Raw genomic sequence first — 26,746 nt, forward strand, 5'->3', positions numbered from 1 at the left:
TGTATTGGCAGGTGGATTCTTAACCACTAGACCATTAGGGAAGCCCCAACTCTGGTGCTGGTGTTAGATTACAGGGAGTTCATGGTATGAACTGGCTTTGGAACAGACTTTATAAAAAATGCATTAGAATCTGAAATGCAGTACTTGGATGCAATCTCAAAAATGGCAGAATGATCTCTGTTCATTTCCAAGGCAAACCATTCAATATCACAGTAATCCAAGTCTATGCCCCAACCAGTAATGCTAAAGAAGCTTAAGTTGAATGGTTCTTTGAACATCTACAAGACCTTCTAGAACTAACACCCCAAAATGATGTCCTTTTCACTATAAGGGACTGAAATGCAAAAGTAGAAAGTCAAAAAACACCTGGAGTAACAGGCAAATTTGGCCTTGGAGTACACAATGAAGCAGGGCAAAGGCTAATAGAGTTTTTTCCCAAGAGAACACACTGGTCATAGCAAACATCTTCTTCCAGCAATACAAGAGAAGACTCTACACATGGACATCACCAGATGGTCAATACCAAAACCAAATTGATTATATTCTTTGCAGCCAAAGATGGAGAAGCTCTATACAGTCAGTAAAAACAGGACCAGGAGCTGACTGTGGCGCAGATCATGAACTCCTTATTGCCAAATTCAGACTTAAATTGAAGAAAGTAGGGAAAAGCAGTAGACCATTCATGTATGACCTAAATCAAATCCCTTATGATTTTATACAGTGGAAGTGAGAAGAAGATTCAAGGGATTAGATCTGAGGGAGACAGTGCCTGAAGAACTATGGATGGAGGTTCATGACATAGTACAGGAGACAGGAATCAAGACCATCCCCAAGAAAAAGAAATACAAAAAGCAAAATGACTGTCTGAGGAGGCCTTACAAATACCTGAGAAAAGAAGAAAAGAAAAAGCAAAGGAGAAAAGGAAAGATAAATCCATCTGAATGCAGAGTTCCAAAGAATAGAAAGGAAAGATAAGAAAGCCCTCCTCAGTGAACAGTGCAAAGAAATAGAGTAAAATAGAATGGAAAAGACTAGAGACATCTTCAAGAAAATTAGAGACACCAAGGGAACATTTCATGCAAAGGTGGGAACAATAAAGCACAGAAATGCTATGGACCTAACAGAAGCAGAAGATATTAAGAAGTGGTGGCAAGAATACACAGAAGAACTATATCAAAAAGATCTTCACAACCCATATACTCCTGATGGTATGCTAACTCACCTCTATCCAGACATCGTGGAAAGTGAAGTCAAGTGGGCCTTAAGAAGCATCACTATGACCAAAGCTAATGGAGGTGATGGAATTCCAGTTGAGCTATTTCAAATCCTGGAAGATGATGCTATGAAAGTGGTGTACTCAATACGCCAGCAAATTTGGAAAGCTCAGAGGTGTCTACAGGACTGGAAAAGGTCAGTTTTCATTCCAATCCCAAAGAAAAGCAATGCCAAAGAATGCTCAAACTACCACACAATTTCACTCATCTCACATGCTAGAAAAATAATACTCAAAATTGTCCAAGCCAGGCTTCAACAGTACGTGAACCATGAACTTCCAGATGTTCAAGCTGGATTTAGAAAAGGCAGAGGAACAAGAGATCATATTGCCAACATCCATTGGATCATCAAAAAGTGAGAGAGTTCCAGAAAAACATCTATTTCTGCTTTATTGAATATCCTAAAGCCTTTGACTATGTGGATCACAACAAACTGTGGAAAGTTCTTAAGGAGATGGGAATACCAGTCCACCTGACCTGCCTCTTGAGAAATCTATATGCGGTTCAGGAAGCAGCAGTTAGAACTGGACATGGAACCACATACTGGTTCCAAGTCAGGACTGGAGTATGTCAAGGCTGTATATTGTCACCCTGCTTATTTAACTTATATGCAGAATACATCATGAGGAATACTGGGCTGGATAAAGCATAAGCTGGAATCAAGATTGCTGGGAGAAATATGAATAACCTCAGATATGCAGATGACACCATCCTTATGGCAGAAAGGGAAGATGAACTAAAAGAGACTCTTGATGAAAATGAAAGGGGACAGTGAAAAAGTTTGCTTAAAACTCAACATTCAGAAAATTAAGATCATGGCATCTGGTCCCCTCACTTCATGGGAAACAGATGGGGAAACAGTGACAGGCTTTATTTTTTGTGGGGCTCTAAAACCAGTGCAGATGGTGACTGCAGCCATGAAATTAAAAGACGCTTACTCCTTGGAAGAAAAGTTATGACCAACCTAGACAGAGTATTAGAGTTCCCTGGTGGCTCAGATGGTAAAGCGTCTGTCTACAATGCGGGAGACCTGGGTTCAATCCCTGGGTCAGGAAGTTCCCTGAAGAAGGAAAAGGCAACCCACTCCAGTACTCTTGTCTAGAAAATCTCATGGATGGAGGAGCCTGGTGTCCATGGGGTCACAAAGAGTCAGACACGACTGAGTGACTTCACTTCTTCACTTAGCATATTAAAAAGCAGACATTATTTTGCCAACAAAGATCCATCTAGTCAAAGCTATGGTTTTTCCAGTAGTCATGTGTGGATGTGAGAATTGGACTATAAAGAAAACTGAGTGCTGAAGAATTGATGCTTTTGAACTGTGGTGTTGGAGAAGACTCTTGAGAGTTGCTTGGACAGCAAGGAAATCCAACCAGTCCATCCTCAAGGAAAGCAGTCCTGAATATTTATTGGAAGGACTGGTGCTGAAGCTGAAACTGCAATACTTTGGCCACCTGATGCAAAGAACTGACTCATTGGAAAAGACCCTGATGCTGGAAAAGATTGAAGTCAGAAGAAGAAGGGGATGACAGAGGATAAGATGGTTGGATGGCATCACCGATTCAATGGGGATGAGTTTGAGTAAACTCTGGGAGTTGTACTCCACCAGGACAGGGAGGCCTGATGTGATTGAGCGACTGAACTGAACTGAACTGATTGATCATCATTATCATAATTATTTTTTAGCTTATTGCTTAAAGAAGCATGTTTTTTATATATTCATCACACTAGTACTTACAAAGTGCCTACCACATAGCCTGAATCTCATGTGATGATAGCTGTTACTATTCGTTCCAAGAGGAACAAGTCAGTAAAAATTTGAAGAATGCCAAGCAAACTATAAAATGAAGAATTTGTTTGACTTCTTGTCACAACGTTGAGCGTGTGTATTTTTATAAATGCTATGCTGCTCATTAAGGGGAAATACTTTTCTAACCTCTGAAAGTGCAAGTTAGTCGCACAGTCATGTCCGACTCTTTGCAATACCATGGACTGTAGCCCTCCAGGTTCCTTCGTCCATGGGATTCTCCAGGCAAGAGTACTGGAGTGGGTTGCCATTTCTTTCTCCAGGGGATCTTCCCGAACCAGGGATTGAGCCCATCTCTCTTGCATTGCAGGCAGATTTTTTACCAACTGAGCTACTAGGGAAGCCATACTTTCCATACTACTTTCCTTAAATCTCACATGTCACATTGAAACATGTTACTACTGAAAATTATTAATACAATCACAATTTTGCAAATACTTATCATCTCTCATAAAACTACTATGTAATTATTACTATTTCACAGCTTAAGTTGAAGCAGGATTTCCTCATTTTGCTATAGGGATGATTTAATGGTATGTCAGATCTCTGGCGTAGTAAAATACCCTTTCATCCATAAATCCCTGCTATTTGCAGCTATCAAAGCATATCATTACAAGCAAAAGGCAGGGAGATAGAAGTGAACAAATATATGCATTATTCATAAACTGTTTTTCTCTTCTGCTTGTTTTCTCAAAATCTTCTTTTCTTTCGGAGATACCCAGAAGCATGCATTTATATAGTTTATTAACAAGATCATTAATCAGGAATCGATGTTTTAAAATGTCTTGTCAATCAGCAAGTAAAGAAAAAACAGATACCTGGAATTTCATATAGTTTCAAAACAGTAGTAATTACCTCAGTCATGATTTATTATTTTAAAAATTCAACAAATTAAAAATGTATAATATACATGTAATTAATATATACTTTGTGGTAAGTCACTTCAGTCATGTATGACTGATTGCCACCCTATGAACTGTAGCCTGTCTTCATGGTTCTTGGAATTCTCCAGGCAAGAATACTGGAGTGGGCTGCCATGCCCTTCTCTGGGGGATTTTTCCAACCCAGGGATAGAACCCATGTTGCTTACCACTCCTGCAGGTGGGTTCTTTGCCACTAGTGCCACCTGGGAAGCCCTGTGTGTACTTTATAAGCCAAAATACTTTCCTTAAATATCATAAAGCTCATCTCAGGAAGAAATAACAGTTTCACTGACATTTAAAATGATTTTATATTTATAATCATTATCTCTCCTATTGAAGACTGGCAAGTGATATAGGAAATATTTTAATCCTATTTTATGGATGAGAAAACTGAGGTCAAAAGATTAGCCTAAGATTGAAAAGGACTGTGTGTTTCATCTTTGATTCCTAATAATGATGTTTTCTCATCTACTGTTTAGATTACTGCATTTATCTCTTGTGCTCAGAAAAAATTATACACTTGTTGAACTTTTAGTTTCTGGGTATGAAAAGATTGAAGATAGAAGGGGACGACAGAGGAAGAGATGGTTGTATGGCATCACTGACTCAATCGACATGGCAAGCTCTGGGAGTTGGTGATGGACAGGGAAGCCTGGCATGCTGCAGTCCATGGGGTCACAGAGAGCTGGACACAACTGAGAGACTGAACTGAACTGAATGTAGGTTTAAAAGGACAATACTCATTACTCAACATAGTAGTGCCAGGCAAACCAGCAGACCTAAAGAAATTCAGAGAGCATATACTTTTTAAGTATTAGTATCACTGATCTTCATTACTGTTCCATGCTGTTATGTATTAAAAAAAAAAACAAACAAACAAACAAAAAAAAATGGGCTTTCCTGGCAGCTCAGACAGTAAAGAATCCACCTGCATGTGGGAGACCTGGGTTCGATCCCTGGGTTGGGCAGATTCCCTAAAGGAGGGCATGGCAACCCACTCCAGTATTCTTGCCTGGAGAATCCCCATGGACAGAGGAGCCTGGAGAGCTACAATCCATGGGGTCACAGAGTGTCAGACACAACTGAGCGACTAAGCATAGCCCACATGTATAAAAATTCCATCAAAATTTTTAAAGGGCCTTAAAAATATGTAATTTATTAATTTCATAGGTCAGTCTTTATTATAATCCGTGTCTGAATTCAGGGATTCTGGCTTCAAGAAAAGATACATAGAATTATATTTTGACCTAATGATGTTGTGTAATTACATTTTCTACAGTAAATATGTTATTTAAAAGTAAAATTACATGGTGTACATAAATCATGTGAGTTTGGATTATAATATGAATGTGGAAGAATTAAAAGCTCTTCCTGCTTTTAATAAAAAATATATAATAGATTTCACTTCTTTAAATAAATAAGATTTAAAATGTATTATTTATGATATGGTTGCTTATTAAAATTGTATACTAATTATTGGCAAGATCTTTGACAATTATTGCAGGTCATTTAGATATTTATTTGGAAATTCCTTTAGAAATTTCTGTAAAAAATGTTTATTTATTGGATTACTTTAAAAAATCTTATTTATGAATCAAACATTGTTGTTTTTGTTTTCAATGATAAATTTTTTTTGAAGTTTCCATAGCGATTATGTACTTCAAAGACCTGAGGAAGGATTGAAGAAATTTCCCAGGAGCTGATATAGCCAGAAAGATAGAAAGATGAAAGTGAACAAGTTGATCTTATTATTTTCCATTTCAAGGCTGCCTGTACATTTTTTCCTTTGCCAGAAATCAGTGATATTTGATGAGCTTCTTATCCAGACACCTAAAAAGAAAAAGAATTCATTCTAAAAGTAACTAAATTTCTCCAAACTATGTCTATTATTTGTCCACATGTGAGTAAATTATTATTATTATCAAGAAAGAAAACTACAGTGATCAAAATATCTGAGATAAACACTTTCCTTTAACATAATAAGCAAAACCAGAGGAACCAAGATGAAGGAGACCAAGAGTTGGACCTATGACACAACGTAGAAATTTAATATCTGAAAGGATACAATTTCTAAAGACTTCAACATTTCGTCTTAAAATGAGATTCTTTATCTTTATTACCCTTCATCTCTAATGAAGATTCTATGATCTAAGATATAATTAGAAACATTTGTCCTGAAAGGTCAGCTTCTAAAAATTTATACTGCAGAGGTCGGCCATGTAATACTTAATAAGAAAATATTCCTTCTTACCCACTGAATAATACCCCACCCCAAAAGATATCCATCTTCTAATCCTGGGAAACTGAATGTTCCCTTGAATGGTAACAGGGATTTTGCAGGTGTAATTACACTTTGGCTTGAATGGAAGGGAACATCCTGAATTGTTCAGGTGGGCTCAGTGCAATCATAAAGGTTTTCCTGAGAGGGAGGCAGGAGACAGAGGAGGTGGCCACAAACCAAGGGATTAAGGTGGTTTCTATACACTAAAAAAGGGCAAACAAGTGTATTCTCCCCCAGATCCTCTAGAGAATGCTATTCTGCCTACACCTTGAATTTAAACTTGTCACTTCCAGAACTCTAAAATAATAAATTTCATTTGTTGTAAGCCACTAAATTTGTGGTAATGTGTTATGGCAACAATAGGATATACGTCTTGCCTAATACGGTGATATAGACATACCAATGATGGATGAATTCCATGACTTAAAATATGTTAATTTTCACTTGGAATACCTAGAACTGTAATGATACCTAACTGTGATTTTTGAACCACTTTTTTTTCTAGAATAAATATTTATTTTGTGAGAGTTTGAAACAAAAACTACTAGAATTGGTCAAACAATTTGAGTTTACTTTGTTTATTTTCAAACTTTCCCTGCCAAATTAGTTATTCAGTTCAGTTCAGTTGCTCAGTCGTGTCTGACCCTTTGTGACCCCATGGATCGCAGCATGCCAGGCCTCCCTGTCCATCACCAACTCCCGGAGTTTACTCAGACTCACATCCATCGAGTCAGTGATGCCATCCAGCCATCTCATCCTCTGTTGTCCCCTTCTCCTCCTGCCCCCAATCCGTCCCAGCATCAGAAGTCTTTTCCAATGAGTCAACTCTTTGCATGAGGTGGCCAAAGTACTGAAGTTTCAGCTTTAGCATCATTCCTTCCAAAGAAATCCCAGGGCTGATCTCCTTCAGAATGGACTGGTTGGATCTCCTTGCAGTCCAAGGGACTCTCAAGAGTCTTCTCCAACACCACAGTTCAAAAGCATCAATTCTTTGGCGCTCAGCCTTCTTCACAGTCCAACTCTCACATCCATACATGACCACAGGAAAAACCATAGCCTTGGCTAGACCGACCTTTGTTGGCAAAGTAATGTCTCTGCTTTTGAATATGCTATCTAGGTTGGTCATAACTTTCCTTCCAAGGAGTAAGCGTCTTTTAATTTCATGGCTGCAGCCACCATCTGTAGTGATTTTGGAGCCCCCCAAAATAAAGTCTGACACTGTTTCTGCTGTTTCACCATCTATTTCCCATGAAGTGCTGGGACTGGATGAATGTTGAGCTGAATGTTTTCATTCGTTTTCTGAATGTTGAGCTTTAAGCCAACTTTTTCACTCTTCACTTTCACTTTCATCAAGAGGCTTTTTAGTTCCTCTTCACTTTCTGCCATAAGGGTGGTGTCATCTGCATATCTGAGGTTACTGATATTTCTCCCGACAATCTTGATTCCAGCTTGTGCTATGAAAAGTACATGGATAAGAGAAGTTCAGCCATATTATGGAATAACATCTCTGGTGTTTGCTGCTGCTGCTGCTGCTAAATAGCTTCAGTCGTGTCCGACTCTGTGCGACCCCATAGACAGCAGCCCACCAGGATCCCCCGTCCCTGTGATTCTCCAGGCAAGAACACTGGGGTGGGTTGCCATTTCCTTCTCCAATGCATGAAAGTTAAGTTGTTTGAGTTTACTATAAATGGTTTATTGAATGTTAATAAAGTCTGTAAAAATATTTTTTAGGTTATGCAAAGACTATAAACCATGTGTTGCTTGCCTTAAAGAAACTTGATAGTTTGTCTGCTGTTTTTTTTTTTTTTTTTTTTTAGTAATAAGTATATTCTGAAAGTGCTGTAATTTTCACTCAACAAATGAACCTGTTGATTGATACAAGATACAGTTTTTATTAAAATATTCAGCAACACAGAATCTGAATATGGTCACCAAATCCTAGGTCTGCAACTTGCTGAGTATGTGACTTATGTTATTCTGTGCTTTATTTATCCTTTTATAAAACAGTTTGGAATAGTACTTTGTTGCTAAAATTTCAAGAACTAACACATGTGGCACCTTGATTAGTATCTGATACAAGGGAAATAAAGTTTAAATTTGTTATTTTCATTGCTGCTCTTCTTATTTGATCCCCAAGTAGTCTACGGCAATGAGTTTTTACTTTATAATTTACAGAATACGTGTTGTATATCATTATAAGACTCATGCTGGTTGTTTGTTCTATTTAAAGATGAATACATTTCTTAATCACTTAAGATCTGAGGAACCAGCCCTCTGATCCCATTTTCTATCTCCCTTTACCTAAATAAGTTTTAATAAAAAATGATTAATGCAGAAACATTTATGGAAATATGTAGAGCTTTTACTCCTTGTTATTTTAGTAGCTGGTCCTATAAAGCCAGGGTATTTTTGGAACAAGTGGTCTGATTTCTTGATAGTGGATTTCAATTTTGAAACAAAAATTTCCAACACAAATTTCTTAATTGGTAAGTTTTTAAATTGAAGAGAGTCTGTGAGCAGTTTTCTCAGTTTAAATTTTGATATTTTAGTGAAAATTTACTGTTAAATATTTTAAATATGAAGATTTTCTACAAGTTCATTTTAACCCATCTCCGACAAGTCATACAATTGTCATGTGTGAATTTCAAGCTATGAGATTTAGTTTCATCACAATCACATAAAGATATGTGTGATGACTTTCTAGGAGTCTGTGATTATCTGGAGTTTACTGTTAGGAAATCCATTTGTCTCCACATGTAAGCCATAAAATAAAGGTAATATTTTGGCATCTGCATTCCTGATTGCTCTCTGCCCTAATTTTGTTGCCAAATCATGCAGCAAATGTAAAAATGATAGTATTATAGCCAGTAGACTATTGTGTGTCAGGTACTGTTCTAAGCAGTTTAATATAATAACATTTCAATCCATATTATTATCACCATTTTTTTAAAAGGAGGAAACTGAGACATACATATGCTAGTTACAGTGCTCAAGATTGCATAAATAATGAACACTGCATCTGGGATTCAAATCCAGGAACCTGGTTTCCAGTTGGCACATATGCTATAAGGCTTGTAGATGTTCTGTTTAAAGCTCCCCTAAATTTTAGTACTATGAAAGTAATAGATTCATCATGGACAGGAAAAGTGGCCCAGATTTGCCCTGAATAACAATTCTATGGAGGAAACATTATCACTAGGAGAAGGAATATGACAATGGAATGTGTCCACAGCCGCTACCCATGCTTTCATATTATATTTCACCCATAATTAAATGTAACCTTTTGGGAAGTGGTTAGAACACCTGAAATTAGTGGGAGCTTATTACAAACATTAATATAAGTTATGGATAAATGCACTTACATATCTTTCCCATCTGGATTCATGGACTGAGATTTGTATCTGCTACATGAGTAGTAACTCACATATCTGCAATATTTAATTTGGCTTATTTAGTCAATTAAATGTATCACTAAACCATGCATGCTACTATAAATATATTTAATGAAATAGACATTCAGCTTTGTTGACGAAAGATTAAGGTGATTCAGTGTTTTATCTTAAATGTTAATCGTAGATTTTGACTTGCTTCAGTATTTTAAAATAAATCATTAGATGGATGGATAGAAACAAACTCCCCAGTATATTCCTGTTTGATTACACATAAGTCTAAGTACTGCAATACATGTGGCATTCAGTTAAACTTTTCTGAGGCTGTTAGGATCTTTTTGACAGCCAGTGCTTCTCAGTGTAAAAAAGATGACATGAACACATTTTAGCAAAAGCTTTTATGTGAGCTACTCTTTCTATAGTTTGTTTCCTTTTTTTTTTTTTTTGCTACTGCAGTCAGGCATCACTGCTTATCACTTAATAGTATCTTAATAAATGATATAAGCATACTTTTATCTACTTTGTTTATCACATATTTTAAAAGGATAATTTATTAATATTCATCATTACATATGTGGAACAAATACTTGGGGAGAATCAAATACCAAATTGCAATAATTTCAAATAAATTGAATCTTTTTTATAATCCTCAAAATTATATATTTTTAGTATCTACTGAGTAACTGCTATATACCAGGACATAGTTCTAAGTTCTGAGGACACAGCATTGAGAAATTTCCTTCTATAATGAATTTATTTGAGGGCATTGAGTTTACTAAGTAGTGAGAATAGTTTTATTAATATGGTGAATTACAGGGATTAATTTTCTTTTTAAACTTTTTCCTTAATTTTTCTACTTTGTTGAGTTATGATTGACATATAAAGCTCTGCTTGTTTAATATATACAACTCAATGGATTTAGGGTTAGGTATACAACATGAAGGTCCCCTGGAGAAGGAAATGGCAACCCACTCCAGTCTTGTTGCCTGGAGAATTCCATGGACAGAGGAGCCTAGTGGGCTTCAGTCCATGGGGTTTCAAACAGTCAGATATGACTGAGCAACTATCACACACACATACAACATGAAACAATCATCACTATAAATCTATAAACATATCCATCACCTCTAACCTAGTTTTTAAAATTAGTAGTATTTTTTGTTATTGCAACACTTAACATGTACCTCTTAGAAACTGTTACATATGCAATACAGTATTGTTAACTGTAGATACTAGGCTAAATGGTGCATCTCCAGAAATTTCTCCTTTTGCATAACTGAAACTTTATGCCTTTTGACCATCATCTCTCCGTTTTCCTTTTCTGACAACCTCCGGAACCACCATTCTGTTCCCTACTTCTGTAGTTTCACTCTTTTAGCTAGGTGAAATCATGTGGTATTTTCTTCCTCTGCCTGACTTATTTTACTTAGCATAATGTCCTCTGGTTCCTCCCACCTTGACCCACATGGCAAAATTTCCTCATTTTTAAGAGTTGAATGGTATTCCTTTGTCTACATGTCATATTTTCCTTCTATGTTTAATCTGTTCATGAACATTTAGAAATGTTACAGTATATATATTTTGGAACAAATCCTTCTTGGTCATAATGTATTATTTTAAAGTATTTTTAGATTCTGCCTACTCAAACTTTTGTCTTAATATATGTGTCTTTGTTTATATTGAATATTTGTGTTTATGTTTGTAGTTTTCCAATTCTTCATTTTTGGTTTGTTTCCTCTGCCTGAGGAGCCAGATACAAATTTGCTAAGACTTAGGTTAAAGACTGCGTGCTGCCTATGCTTTCTTCTAGGAGATTTATTGTTTCAGATGTTACACTTTAACTAATTTTGAGTTTATTTTTATATATGAATTGAGAAAATATTCTACTTTCATTCTTTTATATATAGCTGTTCATTTTCCCAACATTACTTATTGAAGAGGTAATATTTTCCCTAATTATATTCTTTCATTCTTTGTTATAGATTATTGACCATATGTGCATGAGTTTATTGCTGGGCACTTTATTCTTTTCCATTAACCTATGTCTCAAGTTGTGTGGCAGTGCCATACTGTTTTGCTTACCATAGCTTTGTAGTATAGTCTGAAGTCAGGGAGAATGATACCTCTAGCTTTGTTCTTTTCTTCAAAGAAATAGCTTTGGCTATATAGGTCTTTTCTTGTTTTATATGTACTAAGTATTATTTGTTTTAGTTCTCAGAAAAATGTCATGAGCATTTTGATGATTATATTAAATCTATAGGTTGCATTGGGTTATATGGATATTTTAACATATTTAATTCTTCTAATCCATAAACATGGGATATCTTTCCATTTATTTGTATTGTCTTCAGTTCCCTTCTTTATTGTTTTATAAATTTAATTGTTTCTGATTACAGGTCTTTCACCATCTTGGTTAAATTTATTTCTAGGTATTTTATTCTTTTGATGAGATTATAAATGAGATTGTTTTATTCTTTTCTTTCTGTGATAGTTCATTATTATTGTATAGAACAACAGATTTCTGTATATCAATCTTGTGTTCTGAAACTTTACTAAATTTATTACTTCTAATAGTCTTTGATCATCATAAGATTTTCTATATATAGTATTATGTCATCTGCAAGTAGTGACAGTGTTACTTTTTCCCTTCCAATTTGGATGTCTTTATGTCTTTTACTTGTCTGATTACTGTGGCTGGGATTTACAAAACTGTGTAAAGTAGAAGTGGTTAACAGTGGTCATCCTTGTCTTGTTTCTGGTTGTAGAGGAGAATCTGAAAGCTTTTAATCATTGAATATGATGTTAGCTGTAGGTTTGTCATGAAGAAGTGAAGTGAAGTGAAAGTTGCTCAGTTGTGTATGTGAACTATACAGTCTGTGGAATTCTCCAGACCAGAATACTGGAGTGGGTAGCCATTCCCTTCTCCAGGAGATCTTCCCAACCCAGTGATTGAACCCAGGTCTCCTCCATTGTAGGTGGATTGTTTACCAGCTAAGCCAGCAGAGAAGATTTCTCATAAATGGCTTCTATTATGTTAAGATATGGGAGCTCATCTGGTAAAGAATCCATCTACAATGCAGGAAACCTGGTTTGATTCCTGAGTCAGAAAGATCTACTAGAGAAGGGAAAGGCTACCCACTTTTGTATTCTTGAGCTTCCCTGGTGGCTCAGCTGGTAATGAATCTGCCTGCAATGTGGGAGACCTGGGTTTGATCCCTGGGGTGGGAAGATCCCCTGGAAAAGGGAACAGCTACACACTCCAGTATTCTGGACTGGAGAATTCTATGGACTGCCTAGTCCATGGGATCAGAGAGTTGGACGTGACTGAGTGACTTTCACTCACTTTACTCATGTTCCCTCTATACCAAAATTGTTGAATTTTTATCATGAATGGATATTGAAATATGTCAGATGGTTTTTTGCATCTATTGAGATGATCATGTGATTTCTGTTCTTCCTTTTGCTAATATGGTGTATCAAGCTGATTGATATTGAACCATATATGCATCACTGGAATAAATCCCTCTATATTATAATGTAAGATCTTTTTAGTGTACTGTTGAATTTGGTTTGCTAGTATTTTGTTGAAGATTTTTACATGTATATTCATAAGACAAATTGCATGGTATAAATGGTATTTGCCAATATTTTATAATAACTTTCCATGAATTTTATTTTATAAAAATATCAAATTACTAAGACCTGAAAATCTTATTGTAATTCTATAACACTTTAATCCAAAAATATTTTTTTAAATATTAAAAGAAAGAAATGTAACTTTCCTGTCTTTGTCTTTTGTATTAGGTAAATGTAAGATAGATAAAATGATGTTAAAGTATTCTCTCTCTTTGAAATTTTTGGAAGAGTTTGCATCAGTTCAGATGCTCAGTCATGTCCAACTCGTTGCAACCCCATGGACTGCAGCATGCCAGGCTTCCCTATCCATCACCAGCTCCTGGAGCTTTCTCAAACTCATGTCCATCGAGTCGGGGATGCAATCAAACCATCTGATCCTCTGTCATCCACTTCTCCTCCCACCTTTAGTCGTTCCCAGTATCAGGGTCTTTGTCAATGAGTCAGCTCTTCACATCGGGTGGCCAAAGTGTTGGAACTTCAGCTTTAGCATCAGTCCTTCCAATGAATATTCAGGACTGATTTCCTTTAGGATGGACTGGTTGGATCTCCTTGCAGTGCAAGGGACTCTCAAGTGTCTTCTCCAACAACACAGTTCAAAAGCACCAATTCTGCTGCACTCAGCTTTCTTTATAGTCCAAATCTCATATCCATACATGACTGCTGGAAAAACAATAACTTTGACTAGATGGACCTTTGTTGGCAAAGTAATGTCTCTGCTTTTTAATATGCTGTCTAGGTTTTCATAGCTTTTCTTCCAAGGACCAAGCATCTTTTAATTTTATGGCCGCAGTCTCCATCTGCAGTGATTTTGGAGCCCAAGAAAATAAAGTCTGTCACTATTTCCATTGTTTCCCAACCTATTTGCCATGAACTAATGAGAACAGAAGAACTGTACAAAAAAGATCTTCACGACCCAGATAATCACGATGGTGTGATCACTCACCTAGAGCCAGACATCCTGGAATGTGAAGTCAAGTGGGCCTTAGAATGCATCACTATGAAAAGAACTAGTGGAGGTGATGGAATTCCAGGTGAGCTATTTCAAATCCTGAAAGATGATGCTGTGAAAGTGTTGCACTCAATATGTCAGCAAATTTGGAAAACTCAGCAGTGGTCACAGAACTGGAAAAGGTCAGTTTTCATTCCAATCCCAAAGAAAGGCAATACCAAAGAATGCTTGAACTGCTGCACAATTGCACTCATCTCACATGCTAGTAAAGTAATGCTCAAAATTCTCCAAGCCAGGCTTCAGCAATACATGAACCGTGAACTTCCTGATGTTCAAGCTGGTTTTAGAAAAGGCAGAGGAACCAGAGATCAAATTTTCAACATCCACTGGATCATGGAAAAAGCAAGAGCATTCCAGAAAAACATCTATTTCTGCTTTATTGACTATGCCAAAGCCTTTGACTGTGTGGATCACAATAAACTGTGGAAAATTCTGAAAGAGATGGGATACCAGACCACCTGATCTGCCTCTTGAGAAATGTGTATGCAGGTAAGGAAGCAACAGTTAGAACTGGACATGGAACAACAGACTGGTTCCAAACAGGCAAAGGAGTATGTCAAGGCTGTATATTATCACTCTGCTTATTTAACTTATATGCAGAGTACATCATGAGAAATGCTGGGCTGGAAGAAACACAAGCTGGAATCAAGATTGCCAGGAGAAATATCAATAACCTCAGATATGCAGATGACACCACTCTTATGGCAGAAAGTGAAGAGGAACTAAAAAGCCTCTTGATGAAAGTAAAAGTGGAGAGTGATAAAGTTGGCTTAAAGCTCAACATTCAGAAAACAAAGATCATGGCATCCAGTCCCCTCACTTCATGGGAAATAGATGGTGAAACAGTGGAAACAGTGTCAGACTTTATTTTTTGGGGCTTCAAAATCACTACAGATGGTGACTGCAACCATGAAATTAAAAGACCCTTACTCCTTGGAAGGAAAGTTATGACCAACCTAGATAGCGTATTCAAAAGCAGAGACATTACTTTGCCAACAAAGGTCCGTCTAGTCAAGGCTATGGTTTTTTCTGTGGTCTGTGAGAGTTGGACTGTGAAGAAGGCTGAGTGCCAAAGAATTGATGCTTTTGAACTGTGGTGTTGGTGAAGACTCTTGAGAGTCCCTTGGACTGCAAGGAGATCCAACCAGTCCATTCTAAATGAGATGAGTCCTGGGATTTCTTTGGAAGGAATGATGCTGAAGCTGAAACTCCAGTACTTTGGCCACCTCATGCGAAGAGTTGACTCATTGGAAAAGACTCTGATGCTGGGACGGATTGGGGACAGGAGGAGAAGGGGATGACAGAGAATGAGATGGCTGGATGGCATCACTGACTTGATGGACGTGAGTCTGAGTGAACTCCAGGAGTTGGTGAAGGACAGGGAGGCCTGGCGTGCTGTAATTCATGGCGTTGCAAAGAGTCGGACACGACTGAGCGACTGATCTGAACTGAACTGAATGAGAACAGATGCCATGATCTTTGTTTTCTGAATGTTGAGTTTTAAGCCAGGATTTTCACTCTCTTCTTTCACTTTCATCAAGATACTCATTAGTTCCTCTTCGCTTACTGCCATAAGTGTGGTGTCATCTGCATATCTGAGGTTATTTATATTCCTCCTGGGAATCTTGATTCCAGCTTCTGCTTCATCTAGCCTGGCATTTTGCATGATATACTCTGCATATAAGTGAAATAAGTAAGAGTACAATATACAGACTTGGAGTGCTCCTTTCCCAGTTTGGAACCAGTCTGCTGTTCCATGTCCAGTTCTAACTGTTGCTTCTTGACCTGCATACATATATCTTAGGAGGCAGGTAAGATGGTCTGGTATTCCCATCTCTCTAAGAATTTTCCAAAGTTTGTTGTGATCCACACAGTCACAGACTTTATCATAGTCAATGAAGCAGAAGCAGATGTTTTTTCTGGAATTCTCTAGCTTTTCTGTGACCCAGCAAATGTTTGCAATTTGATCTCTGGTTCCTTTGCCTTTTCTAAGTCCATCTTGAACATCTGGAAGTTCTCGGTTCACATACTTCGAAGCCTGGCTTGGAGAATTTTGAGTGTTACTTTGCTAGCCTGTGAGATGAGTGCAATTGTGTGGTAGTTTGATCATTCTTTGGCATTGTCTTTGTTTGGGATTGGAATGAAAACTGACCTTTTCAAATCCTGTGGCCACTGCTGAGTTTTCCAAATTTGCTGGCATATTGAGTGTAGTACTTTAACAGCATCATCTTTTAGGATTTTAAATAGCTCCACTGTAATTTCATCAGTTCCACTAGCTTTGTTTGCAGTGATGCTTCCCATGACCCACTTGACTTCACCCTCCAGGATGTCTGACTCTAGGTGAGTGATCACAGCATTGTGGTTATCTGGGTCATGAAGATCTTTTTTGTACAGTTCTTCTGTGTATTGTTTGTATTGTTGCCACCTCTTCTTAATATCATCTGCTTCTGTTAGTGGACCATAACCATTTCTGTCTTTATTGCATCAAGTTAGTGTTATTTCTTACCTAATGATGGTTAAAAGTAATCAGAAAAGGCATTTGAATCTGCAGTTCTCTTTATGAGAAAGATTTAACTACACATCAGGCATACATTTTCGTTGGTTATTTCAAGATAGTTCTTAAATTTGTAGGGAATATAGAACTATTTTTGCAAAACCATATATAAAATCACATTAAATCATAGCACCATCCTTTTGAGATTTTGTGTGCATTTTTGACTTAATAAACTTAATCCTGTTTTTGATTCAGTTTTGTTTAATAGCAAATGATGATTGCTAGTTTATGATTAGTAATTTCTTCTTTAGGTTGATTATATGTACAATTATACATATTAAAAAGTAAAAGGTCACAAATTTACAACTCTAGAAAATGTGAAGTCATACTCTGGTACTCTTTGCACTCAGATTATATGACAAACCTAGATGCCTAATCATACAGTCTTAATGCCTTAAGACTTTAATGCATTAAGTTATTAAAAAATAGAGACATTACTCTGCTGGCAAAACTCTGTATAGTAAGAGCTATGGTTTTTCAGTAATCATGTACAGATATGAGAGTTGGACCATAAAGAAGGCTGAGCACCAAAGAAGTGATGCTTTCAAACTGTTGTGTTGGAGAAGACTCTTGAGAGTCCCTTGGACAGCAAGGAGATCAAACCAGTCAATGCTAAAGGAGATCAACCCTGAACTTTCACTGGAAGGACTGATGATGGAGCTCTAATACTTTGACCACCTGAGGCAAAGTGCCAACTCATTAGAAAAGACTCTGATAGTGGGAAAGATAGAAAGCAGGGGGAGAAGGGGATGACAGAAGACGAGATGGCTGGTTAGCATCACTTACTCAGTGGACATGAGTTTTAACTCAAACTCCGGCAGATGGTAAAGGATAGAAAACTTGGCGTGCTGTAGTCCAATGGGGTCGCAGAGTTAGACAGGACTGAGTGACTGAACAATAACAAAGCATCTATTTTGTGGTAGCAACACAATTGCTAAACCTTCAAAAACACAGAACAGATGCCTCTGAACTTTATTTGGTAATAAAATAGCATCTCTTTGGGTTTCCCTGCTGACTTATACAGTAAAGAATCTTCCTGCAGTACAGGAGACCCACGTTCAATCCCTGGATCAGAAAGGTCTCTTGGATAAGGGCATGGCAACCCACTCTGGTACTCTTGCCTGGAGAATTCTGTGGACAGTAGAGCAGGGCAGGCTATAGTCCATGGGGTTGCAAAAAGTTGGGCATGACTGAGTGACTAACACTACAGTAAACATTTTCACCATAGTTGATATATACAGTTCCTTATTTTAAAAAGCATCTTAGACTAATGATGTATTTATGTCAGGTTTAAATGCAAATAGACACAGCATGAGAAGGATAATTCTACAGCCTGGTTATAAAATAGGAAATGAAATAGTGGAACCAGTGTTTGGAAAGACACTATGTATTCTTTTCAATTAAAACATAAAATACACACTTAAAAATACAATTTTTATCATAATTTTTGAGTAATATTTGAAATATCTTGGTGAGATCTGATGATTCCATAGTTAGTAGCTAATAAAATCTCTGACTTTAGCATTTAAAGTCAACTGCATTATGACTTGTCAGAAGATTATATTAAGTATCTTAATTCCATTCTTTTACTTTCTAAATGGAATTTGTCCTACATTAAGATGTGTGATTGAACATTTTTGAGAAGAGAGAACAGGTAAAATTTTCTTAGAAATATCTGAACTAACAATAATTATTTATTGAAAATAAAATATGCAAGTTTTGTCAGGGAATTATTTCTGATGATGGAAACCTAACGTTAACTCTTCACCTAATCTTTTGCATAGATTTCGTTTGAAAATATTTGAGGGTTTAAATTTTCCTTATGAAGGTTATTGGAGGAGAAAGTATTAAAACCAAGATCTTTGAACTACTGATGTTTGAGTAGAAGAAAAAATTCAGATATTCCTTGGAGACACCTGTCTCATTAACTTCAGTATGGATTTTGTCAGCATGAAGACTGTATGATTAGGCATTAAAATTAATTTCATAAGAGTCTCAAGTGAGATTAAATTTCACATGGGTTTAGTTTGGCAAAGTATTTTTTATCAGGGCTATAGAGTCACTTACAAGAAATGTATGCAATTTTAAGTGGATGTAGCTGATGTACAGTATGAAGAAATTTTACTAAAAATCCATTTGTGTGTGTTCATTAAAATAATCACCAGATACTAACAAGTATTATTGATTCAAAAGATGCCAGTTGGTCTGGGTTCTTAAGAAGTAGAAACAGAATGCTATATTTTTCTCTATTTTTCTCTATTTAGTGTTAGTCACTCAGTCACATATGATTCTTTGTGCTCCTCTGTCCATGGAATTTCTCTATATGCTGCCACTTAATTCTTCCTTCCATATTCTAGCACTGCACTTACACCTAAAGCATTAAATCTTTGGTGATAGATTGGCACATTCTTATAGATCTCATTGTGATTGAGTAATGTTCAGGAGTTCTTTTCTAATACTTAATATTAGTAGATTTTAACCATAAAAATAGAATGTTACTACCTATATGGAAATATGATGAATTTGGTAGGGATTATTAAACACAGTTAGTCATGGCATTCTGTTTATTTTGCAGAAATAAAATAAGATGTAATGAGTTTTGAGGATTTGTTACCTCTTAAAAATATAACTTGTTGAACTGTATTTTTTTTTAAAAACTGGCTATGCCACATTGCTTGCAAGACTCCTAAAAATGTAACAGTCATTTCTTAAAAGCTGATATGGTTTGTAGCACACCAGCAACAAGCAACAGAGCCATTTTATTGTACAAAAGCATTTTATTAGGAAATTCAGAAAGGCCAGAGGTTGATCAGCTTTTTTATGTTCCATTTTATTTCAGCTCAAGGATTACATGCTCAGTCATGTCTGACTCTTTGCGACTCCATGGACTAGCCCACCCGGCTCCTCTGCCTTTGAAATTTCCATGCTAGAATACTGGGCTGGTTTCCATTTCCTTCTCCAGGGGGTCCTCCCATCTCAGGGATCAAAGCTGTGATTCTTGTGTTTCCTGCATTAGCAGGTCAATTCTTTTATCACTGTACACCTGGGAAGCCCCTAGGCAGCATAATTTTAGAACAACTTGAGCTGGAGGGTCCAAATCCAAGATGGCCTCTCCACTCATCTGTCTGTGACAGAAGGTGAACTCAACTGGGACTGTGAATCAGAGTGCCTTCATGCTTCTTCTCCAGCATCAGTTTCCGACAGTCTAACTTCTGACATGGCGGCGCAGGAGAATGGCCTTTTCTGACCTAGTCTCAGAGCTCAGATGGTGTCACATCCTCCACATTCTACTGGCTGAAGCAATTACAGTTTATCCAGATTCAAGATGAGTACTTAGACCTTCCCTCGTGGTGGCAAAAAAATATTAAAGAATTTGAGGCTGTGCTCTAAGTCACTGCTTTGGGTATAGTATACCGTTTTGTGTTCTATTCTTCCATTAACATTATATTCTAGATATAAAACATCTCTCTTGTAAAAATCATTTAAATACCTATCCAACTCTCCTAGCTAATTTTTTCACTGTTGGTGCAAACATCCAGTTATGGTATATTGAATGATTTAAGCAAGAAAACGGTGGTGTCTGTTTCTACTAGAGATATCTTCATAATGAGGAATCATGAGGGAATAAAATGACGACATGAATGATTGATCAGTTAATATTTTTCTGAAAATCTGCATACAGAAATACATCTTTTAGCATTTTTTTGGAAAATTACAGGGCATATTTAATTTCATAAAATAATGTTAGATGTTGTGTGTGTGTCTTAGCAATTACAGTATAATAATCTTGGAAGTACTAAACTGCAAAATTTCTGCTGCCTCAGCCAATTCACGTTTGTATCTACAACTTTGTCAAAAGTCCATAAAATGAAAAAGCTTATTCATCTCGCTAAGGGGTTGTAAGCTTTATTTATTTAAAATGGAGTTTGGAGATTGTTTTCTTCCATTTTGCTATAAGTCGTGCATCACTTTCATTTAGCTATATCAAATGTTAAGCCTCAATAAAACTGCCTTATAGAAGAAAAAATATGATGTTGACTCAGTGATAACTTCTAGATGAAAGAGATGCTAACACTAGAGTTAGTCACATAGATTTTAGAAACTATTATGGCCATGTGTCTAGAGAAGCTTCTATTTAATAAAAAAAAAAATCTTACTTTGGGATATTCTTTATGATAATGAAGCTCAATTAAAAACATTGGCTGGAGTGTGTATCACACCTGGTAAACTAGAAGGAAAAAAGAAATCAAAGACTCCTGAAGTGGATCTCCTTTTAAGGGATCATCCTCCAAATCCATCATTTGGAGGGAATGCAGTCCAAGTTAGTGATGTTGCTATTATCGTCAACACATCTCTCATCCTTATTCTCTTTATACATCCAGTCATCAGGTCTTGGGGTTCCCAGGTGGTGCTTGTGGTTAAGGACCCACCTGCGAATGCAGGAGACTTAAGAGATGTTAGTTTGATCCCTAGGTCGGGAAAATCCTCTGGAGGAGGGCATGGCAACCCACTCTAGAATTCTTGCCTGGAGAATCCCATGGACAGAGGAGCCTGGTGTGCTACAGTCCATAGGTTTGCAAAGAGTCAGACATGACTGAAGCGACTTAGCTGCACATCAGGTCATACTCATTTTTCCTCTAAAATATCCTTTGTATCGCTTTCCTCATTTTTACTTTACAGTTGCTGTCTTGACATCTTAGAATATGTGAGGGGGGAGTAAATATCAATTTTCTGAGGCTGAAACTGTGTTTTTAATTGACTGTAAATGTTTTTCGGTAGGATAGCTCCCTCACTAAGTCCTTTGTTTTCCCCATATGTTCTAATACCTATGATTGTGTATAAGTAAGACCCATAAAGATATTTGAATTTGTGAAACCTTACTGTCCAAATCATCTTACACATGTTGAGAGGTACCTTTGCAAAATTTCTTGCTTCTATCTACTCACTTCTCTGCATGCTCATCCACAGAAATTTCATACTAATGCAACCTGTAGAATAAAGCTCCCATAAATTTCTTTGAATACCTGCATTCACAGGTCATCCATCTTTGGTAATTTTCCATTAGTCATGAAACTAGTATCATGTATGTTTTATAATCTAGTCCTTTTGAACTTCTGCAAACATATTTCTGCTTCTATCTCTACATGTCCCCTCGACTCAAATTGGACCAACTAAGCTGAAGTTTTATACATGCTTCAATCACAGCCTTAAAATATCTAATTCTGTCATCACTTGAAGGGATCAAGACAGGCTTATCTATCTTTCTTCAAGTGGTGTTCCAGGGACCGAGGGTGGCTAGTCACAGGGAAAGCAAGACAGTGAATATAAGTTACTTCTTTTAGTATAAATTTCATATCACAGATCAAATGTTAGACTGGATAAGTTATAAAAACAGCACATTATTCTTATGGGGAATAGATAATATGCCAGTTTCTATACAAAAAAAAAATTTACATGTTCTATCTGTTTAATCCTTACAAGGAGCTTCTGGAAGAGCTGTTATTATCTCCCTTCTATAGGTGGGAAAACTGAACACAGAGGGTTTATGGAGATTTCCCATATCATCACAGTCAGTAAGTGGAAGAACTGGGATTCCAACTCAGCACGTCTGCCTCTATATAGGTACTCCCAGGCACCATGCTCTGTCACCAATAAAGGAAAAAAAAAAAAAAAAGGCGTCTGAAAAGATGTAAAGCTGCATAGATACTGAAAAAGAGAGTTTCATTTTATTGCTTACATTTGAGTGCCTTCTGTAACAGCAGTCCTCAAGCATTATTCTGTATTGACACACAACAAACATTCCTGACTTCATGAAGCTTATATTATAGTGCAAAATGAAAGTCGCTTAGTCATGTCCGACTCTTTGCGACCCCATGGTCTTATACAGTCCATGGAATTCTCCAGGCCAGAATACTAGATAGGGTAGCCTTTCCCTTTTCCAAGGGATCTTCCCAACCCAGGGATCAAAGCCAAGGCTCTGGCATTGCAGGCAAATTCTTTACCAGCTGAGCCACAGGGGAAGCCCATATTATAGTGCAAGGGAGCAGAAAATCCAGGTAGGTGCAAAGTTGGTAAATACATCTTATGTTAACAGGACATTTTTTAAAGCTCTCAACATCCTAAGTGATAGGTTCAACCTGTTTTAAGTGAACAGGCATCATAGCCAAAGACATCATGTGAAACATTCTTCAGCTTTTAAGAAGTTGGTTAGAATTTGAAGTAAGTTTTTTCCCACATAAATTGAAATTCAATGGCAAGAATTAAAATCAAACTCAATTTTTGAGAAGAGGTGGTGCCTGTTTTTTTCAGACGTTATCACAACACTTATCATTTGTTTTGTGTTCAGCACATAGTCACAATGATGAATATATTATGTGATAAATACTAATTATATACGAGATTATATTTTTTATAAGTTGGAAATATTGTTAACCTTTGCTTGGATGTTTCAATTTTATTGCATGGCTCTTCTGAGAATGTTCAGCTATCTTAAACAGTAGTTTTGCATGGATATCAAATGTACCCAAGAGTAATTTTTATCAATTTTTTCATTTAAAAATACTCTGAATAAGTGTATGAATAAGAATCCTAGATGAATCCTTTGTAGTGGCCAGTTCATAATTTTATTTAATCAGGGTAATGACAGACATTGACAGCTTTAGATATTGTTTTGGACCAAAAGTAGCTCTTAAGCTTCAACCAGCAATTTATCTTTCATAAAATTAATGATTCCTGAACATCTTCAGAAGCTTAAAGACTTCTCTAGTGATTTGGAGGAAGAGAAAATAGAATGACGTGAAGGATCCCAGAAGACAAATGTCTTGCATTGAGATATGGCAGACAATCGTGTGTCATAAAACACACATACACACACACACCGGAATTTTTCTCAAAGCACTTTATGTAATCCATCTTATGCGAATATATCAGTACCATGTACTCAGAAACTATTGTGGACATGGAAATAGTGATGACTTTTTCAAAAAAATTTTAAACCTTAATATTTTCCCTCCTTAGCCTTTTGTTGGACTCTTTGTGACCCCATGGACTGTAGCCTGCCAGGCTCCTCTGTCCATGGGATTTTCCAGGCAAGAGTACTGGAGTGGGGTGCCATTTCCTTCTCCAGAGGATCTTCCCAATCCAGGGATTGAACCTGGGTCTCCCACATTGCAGGCAGATGCTTTACCATCTGAGCCACCAGGGAAGTCCTTTTTAGCATACTATATATTTTAAATGGTAATATTTTATGTGATTTGCAAAGGAATTTAGTGAAGGATTACATAAGGCTTGAAATCACATCACCTAAAGACAGCACCCCACTCCAGTACTCTTGCCTGGAAAATCCCATGGACAGAGGAGCCTGGTAGGCTGCAGTCCATGGGGTCGCTAAGGGTCGGGCTCGACTGAGTGATTTCACTTTCACTTTTTACTTTCATGCATTGGAGAAGGAAATGGCAACCCACTCCAGTGTTCTTGCCTGGAGAATCCCAGGGACAGAGGAGCCTGGTGGGCTGCCATCTATGGGGTCGCACAGAGTCGGACACGATGAAGCGACTTAGCAGCAGCAGCAGCAGCAAAGACAAAATGGTTGTTAAGACTAAATATAAATATTTTTATTAACAGAATTATAAACTATAAAAAGCAGACATGGTGAGATTTGTCAGCAGCAAAGGCTCAGTATCCTGAAGCAGATGCACCCCATTAGAGGAAAAGCTTTTCTGATGCTGTAGTCCTCACTTTAGGTGTGAGTATTCAGATTATTGGAGAAGGCAGTGGCACCCCACTCCAGTACTCTTGCCTGGAAAATCTCATGGACGGAGGAGCCTGGTGGGCTGCAGTCCATGGGATCGCTAAGAGTCGGACACAACTGAGCGACTTACTTTCAATTTTCACTTTTATGCATCGGAGAAGAAAATGGCAACCCACTCCAGTGTTCTTGCCTGGAGAATCCCAGGGACGGGGGAGCCTGGTGGGCTGCCGTCTGTGGGGTCTCACAGAGTTGGACATGACTGAAGTGACTTAGCAGCAGCAGCAAATCAGGTTGTACTTGATAACTATTTTAGAGATTGGTTTAACTGACTCTTATCTGAGGTTATATGTATTGAAAGAAAGAATATGAGCTTTTTGTCTTCTGCTTCTTTCACTTCTTACTTAAATAGTAGTATTCTTTGAATCTCATGGACAGTGGAGCCTGATGAGCTACAGTCCATGGGATTGCAAAGAGTTGGACACAGTTTCACAACTAAACACCACCACCACCACCAATTCTTTGAGCCAGAGAAACATAGTAGGGTTGTTTATGATGATGAATGGTAGGGCGTCATAAGCAGAATCAGTGCCACACAAAGCAGTCTGTATAACTGGGTCTCTCCTGGTCATTCTACATTGGAGCTTCAGAATTCTACTCTTCTGTACTATGCCAGAAAGTGTATGATTCAGGCCCATTGTACATTATGTGCCTCATCTGATACGCCTGTAATGTTTTTTTTGAGTATGTTTGAAACCTGGACATAAGAATAATTAACACAGGGAAAGTCCCACACAATATTGCAGTTGCATACATTTACTTACCACTTGTTAAGTTTCCTAAACATAAGCACCGTTCTAAGGGTTGTTCAAACAATAGTTTCTCATCTTTATGAGAAACAAAGGTTTCTCATCTTTATAACAGCTATAAATGGTTGACTATAAAGTATTGTTATTGCTGTTATGTAGGTGAAGAAACTGAGGCATCAGTTGTTGATTATCCAAAGTCATACAACTCATGAGTAGCAAAATTGGAACTTAATCACTGAGTCTAGTTGCAGAGTTTATATCTCTAGCTGCCATTGCTATGCTAACCTCTTTCTGAGGAATGATGTTGAATACATTTCAGCTTTAGTAATTTTGTTTCTCACTATTATGGTTAAATATATTATTGTTATTGTGAAAGTTGCTCTATCATGTCGGACTCTTTGCTACCCCATGGACTGTAACCTGCCAGGCTCCTCTATCTATGGAATTTTCCAGGGAAGAGTACTGGTGCGGCTTGCCATTCCCTTTTCCAGGGGATCTTCCTGACCCAGGGATTGAACACAGGTCTGCCCAGGGATTAAACCCAGGTCTCCTGCATGCAGGCAGATTCTTTACCATCTGAGCCACCAGGAAAGCCCAAATATATGAGAGTGGCTGATAAAGACCTGGAAGTCACTCATTATCCCTAGAGGGGACAAAAATCCCAGGATAGACATGTCTAATAGCAATAACCCAGTATTTATTAAGCATTTATTGTATGACAGCTACTGCATGAGCTCTTTTTGCTTTGCAGTCTCTCATTTATTCCTTACCATAAACTTTTGAATTATGTATTGTTATCTATCTGTGTATCTAATCTACAAATGACAGTGATTCTTTGAGAGATTAGCTTGCCCTGAGGTACACAGTTTGAAGATGTGGAGGTAAGCATCTGAACCCACAGCCTGACACTCCAGTGTCTACTGACAATACAACACATATTCAGTTTTTGTGGATTATCAACAGTGAAAACATTCATTCATTCAGTTGCCCTACCATTACTGGATAGTTTTCCTTAGGAATAAAAGATATTCTTCAAAGATGTGTAAAAATAAGTACAAAATATCATGGTTAAGCATTGCTGTATGTTTTTCTCAATGGTCAACTAAAAGGGTAGATAAGATCTTCATTCAGAGAGCATGATTATGAGTCACCCTGCTTTTATATGGCTCTACTCCTTCAGAAATAATATAATAAATTTTCCAGAAGGAAGATAGCTAACTCTGCCACTCTAACACCCGGTGCAAGTAAGAATAATAAAAACTCTGATTAAGTTATTTTAGTAACAGTTCCACTAGAGGGAATGAGACTAAATCCACT

This window comes from Bos indicus, chromosome 15 (genome assembly GCF_029378745.1).
Source record: "Bos indicus isolate NIAB-ARS_2022 breed Sahiwal x Tharparkar chromosome 15, NIAB-ARS_B.indTharparkar_mat_pri_1.0, whole genome shotgun sequence".
In the NCBI taxonomy this organism is placed as follows: Eukaryota; Metazoa; Chordata; class Mammalia; order Artiodactyla; family Bovidae; genus Bos; species Bos indicus.